Source organism: Astyanax mexicanus, chromosome 8 (assembly GCF_023375975.1).
Source record: "Astyanax mexicanus isolate ESR-SI-001 chromosome 8, AstMex3_surface, whole genome shotgun sequence".
In the NCBI taxonomy this organism is placed as follows: domain Eukaryota; kingdom Metazoa; phylum Chordata; class Actinopteri; order Characiformes; family Acestrorhamphidae; genus Astyanax; species Astyanax mexicanus.
In genome coordinates this window covers 6,619,645-6,624,577 of record NC_064415.1, presented here as the reverse complement: position 1 = coordinate 6,624,577, position 4,933 = coordinate 6,619,645, and the positions used below count along the sequence as shown (strand labels likewise).

Below are 4,933 nucleotides of genomic sequence, written 5' to 3'. Positions count from 1 at the left end.
CTAGCGTAGTCTAAGAATGCTAGGTTTAATGCTGCAAAAGAAACCAATGAGAAAACAGCTTCATCTTCAGCCATTTATCCCAGACATCTGCTCCTAGTGCTCTGAAAACCAGAACTAATAGTAATAATTAGACAAATTAGATCCTCTGTTCTGAGCTTTCAGCTTCCACTTTATTATTTATAAGATATATCCCACAACATTACAAGATTACAGAAATACAATCTGAGTACATTACAAATAAAATCAAATTAATACAGAGAACTGTGTAGAGTTAAATGATAAAATGCTCAAATAAATCAACTCAACATAGAAGCACATATGTCTTTGTTTAAATATAAAAATGTTAAGATAAAACAACAGTATAATAATTTAAACATTTTATTGTGATCTTTCATTCAGTTTATAATAAATGATAATGTGTTAAAAATTAATAAAATTCTGTAATATGAAGTTTAAAATATGAACTCTGTTACTGTGAGCTCTGTTAATGATATAAACAGTTTAAACTATTTAACGCTAAATCTGAATAAATCTTTCCATACAGGAAATGTACCTGCAGTTCTAATCTGGGACAGACGTAATTACCGTTCAGAATTATGATTATTTATATTAACAATATCTCCCAGCACTATTATAACTTTATTTGATCAGCTCTACAGTCTAGATTCTGCAGTTCTTATCTGATCTCATCCAGCTCTTCTCTTTGTTCTGCGTGTTCATCTATTTTGCTGAAAGTAAAAGATTTACTGATGAGTTGGGGTTCAACCAAAACCCAGCGTAGAGCGGCTGAGTGAAGGTGGTCTGGACTCTGTGGATGAGGGTCATGGTATCAGAGATGCTGTAGAAGGACAGAGTTCCTGCCCTGTGATCCACATACACTCCTACTCTAGAGGAGACGGGCACTCCGGAGATTTCAGTACCTCTGTTATTGTATCTGAATGTGTAACTGGAGGAATAAAAGAACAAACTCCAAGACTGATCATTATTACCAAACACACTCTCCCTGCCTCCTCCCTTCCTGGAGATGCTTTTATAAGACACTGCTATATACACCCATTCATCTCCTCTCCTCTCCTCTCAACCTCCCAGTAGCAGCGTCCACTCACACTCTCTCTACACAGAACCTGATTCCATCTATCAAATCTGTCTGGATGGGCAGGATATGGCTGGACTGTGTTGCTGCGGGTCACCACTGTGTTCCTCTCAGACAGGAGGAGGTATTTATTGGCTGTGTTTGGATCCAGTGTGAGCTGACAGGAATCTGAAAGAGAGAGAAAACCCATCAGCTTTTAGAAAATGATCTAAAAACAGACCCTAAAACTGGAATAACCAGAGAACATACTGGAAGCATCTATGAAAAGTGTTGGATTATGTTAAAGAAAGATTTATTTTCATTATTATTCAATTACACATCATAACAATTTTATGTATATTTTTGTTCTCAGGTGTTAAGTGTGTTTTCTTAATTCTTTGTGGCTAAAATAAAATAAAAAAAGGTTTTTATTCCTCAGAAACTTTGCTTTAGTGGTTGGCACAATCATATCTGAAACTGATCTATTTTTATGAATATTTGTGAAATATAAAGTGCTGAGTATACTAAAAACAATACATTTCTGAACATTTTTAGTTATGCTTGTAGATGCACTTTAAAATTACTGTTCTTTGTTGTTTGGTGTTTGATTGGGGCATTTTAAAATTTTCCATGTTCACTTTGCCTCTGAAACAGCCTGGATACAAGTGCTCACTATTGCACAGAGATTCAGTACAGTCGCTAATCCAGAAAATATACTAATTTTTTAATCTATTATACAGAGAATCGATTGAGTTATATAATAATTGCAGATTTGTAGTAAAATGTTCATTGTTTTTATTATAAAACACAAATTTTATGTTTTATCTAAATAAATACAAAACTATGATAGGCCATTATCACTAAATCAAAGTTCATAAGGAATGTTGGTGTTTTTTTTTTCTTTATACGTAAGCAGTTGAAATATAACAGTTAATTATTTAATATAGACGTATAAATGTCAGATTAAACTTTGTGTATTTGTACATTGTGGTGTTATTTCTGAGAGTCTGTGAGAATGAAAGGGGGAGAGAGAGAGAGAGAGAGAGAGAGAGAGAGAGAGAGAGAGAGAGAGAGAGAGAGAGAGAGAAAGGGCTGGACTTACACTCCAGAAACTCTTCTCTGCTTTTGGGTTCAGGAGGAAGATTGATCTGCACTTCCTTCACTACAGGAAAATGTACACAGTTACTACACAGCATCACTGAGCTTCTGTTCCCTCTGTACATTTACTACAGCATTAAAATAATCTAATACTGGATTTTCTCTCCATGTAGATGTAGAGTCTTAATCTACCCTACCTGAACTTTCAATCACAATAAAGTCACACCTTATATACAGTCTCAACCACTTCAGTCCAGAAACTACTGACCACTTCATCAGGATTTAGAGAAGAACCTACAGTGCATTCTGAAACTCTTCAGACTCTTTTACTTTTTAAAAAATCCTAAATTGTTTTTACTTTGTCATTATGAGGTACTGAGTGCAGAATTACTATTTATGGACTTATCATTTCATATATTTACTTTATTTAATTTTTATTTAATATACCTGCAGCTGATGTCTTCTCAAATTCCTCTTTCCAGAATTCGTCTAGTTTTCCTCTCAGCTGAGAAACAGACTTCATAACAACTTCAAAAGTGTTGAGAGGACTGAGAGTAAAAGCAGGTGATGCTGAAGATCCAGGAGGAGCTGAGAGAGTCTGAAAACTCTACATGTAGACAAAAACAAACACATAATACCTTCAACAATTTCTAAATCATATTTATATTAAATTAAATCAGGTAAAATCTGGCCTAAATCTGATCTTATTAGTCATTCATGATTCAGATTAATTATGTATGAGATAGTGTGAAAGGAAATAAAAAGTCTGTGTAATTGAAATCTGATACATATCCAATATCCAAGACCGAGCAGAATTCATTTACGTCAAAACTTAAATTGAGCATGAGGGAAAATAGCGACAGCAAGTAATGAGGGATTAATTGGTGTGATAGAGAGATAACAGACCTCATACACATTTGGACTGATGTCTCTGTTTATACTGAATTAAATAGTACACATCACAACCGCTCTGTCTTTAAAGATATATCCAATCAAATTGCTGAACACAGCCAATAGATGGTGCTGCTGCAGCACTAAGTAAAATAAAAAAAACTTTGTTTAAACAAAAAAGATAAAGGACAGACATTAAGGAGGAGGGCGTGGCCAAACAACATGCCCTTTTTTAAAGTGAGCTGGAACTCATTCTCTGTTAAGATCAGCTTTCAGTCACTGGTGAAACCAAACCTTCATGTGAAGCTCTGCTCTTTAGTGCATGAGCTTCAGTTTAAGAACTGTTCAGACTAATATCAGATATAGATCACATTAAAAAGATGGTGTAAACAGTCTAAAATAAACGTTGTATTTGGGGAGTCTGTTACCTGGAGGAAATGGATGTGATCCTCTGTGAATGAAAGCTTCTCCAGATCAGCATCTCTCCTCTTCAGCTCTGTGATCTCCTGCTCCAGTCTCTTCAGACGTTCTTCAGCTCGACTCACTGCAGCTTTCTCCTGATCTCTGATCATCTGCCTCACCTCAGAGCGTCTTCTCTCAATGGAGAGGATCATCTCAGTGAAGATCTTCTCACTGTCCTCCACTGCTGTCTGAGCAGAGCGCTGGTAGTGGAATCACAGAGAGAGGAGAATGTTAGGAGCAGTTCATTCACATCAATAAGTGGATTTACATGCACTTCATAATCTGATTACTGAGGAACATCAGAGTTTATCAGTAGTCAGAGTTTTTATTTGCAACCAGCCAATAATCTCACAGAATAAGACGTGACATAAATATTCCGTAAACCCAAACTTCATGCTGTGGCTTCTCTAAACTCATGAAGCTGTAAAGATTATTTAATTTTAATAATTGATGACTAAAACTAAAATAAAATGTGACTTCAAATGACATTTTAAAAATGAGGACACCTTTAGTTAAATAATTAAATAATTACCCTTAATGGGAGAAATCAGATCTTTATTCTTCTACTTATTTAAAAAATCACCTTGTGAGTCTCCACAGCTTCTATTAACTCCTGAAGCTCCTTCTCTCTCTCCTGGATTCTCTCCTTGTATTTCCTCTGTGTTTCCACCACCTGGTTCTGCAAATAAACCAACCAACAAAACACAATAATTAAAAAATAAAATGCCACATGTCATGGGACAGGTGATGGTATTAGGTCCTATAATCTGGAGCAGCTACTCCATTACCTGTTTCTCAGATCTTTCTGCTTTAAGTGACACTGTATCATGTCCTCTATGGTCATCCATGGTGCACAGCATGCAGATACACTGCTGGTCGGTGCGACAGTAAACCTCCAGCAGTTTATCGTGCTGAGAGCAGATCTGCTCCTGGAGTCGTCTGGAGGCTTTGACCAGCTTGTGCTTCTTAAAGGCTGGAGATTGGTAGTGAGGCTGGAGGTGAGCTTCACAGAAAGAGGCCAGACACACCAGGCAGGACTGGACGGCTTTGTGTTTTCTCCCAGTACAGGAATCACACTCCACATCTTCAGGATCGGTAGAAGAGTGATCAGGAAGAGCAGCCTGGAGTCTCGTCTTCTTCAGTTTCTCCACCACCTCAGCCAGCATGGTGTTTTTACTCACGACAGGTCTTGAGGTGAAGGTGTGTCTGCAGTGAGGGCAGCTGTACATCTTCTTCTGATCCTCCTCATCCCAGAACCCATTAATACACACCATACAGAAACTGTGTCCACAGTGAATAGCCACTGGATCCTTCAGGAGATCCAGGCAGACTGAACAGCTGAACTCATCCTGAACTACCAAAATACCAGCTTCTGCCATTTTACAGTGTGAAGATTTTGTTTCCTGGTTC

At 37.2% G+C, this 4,933-nt stretch overlaps 1 pseudogene; it reads right to left on the bottom strand.

Moving 5' to 3' along the window:
* Nucleotides 1-372: 372 nt before the first annotated feature.
* Nucleotides 373-4,933, bottom strand: LOC125803834 (tripartite motif-containing protein 16-like; annotated as a pseudogene).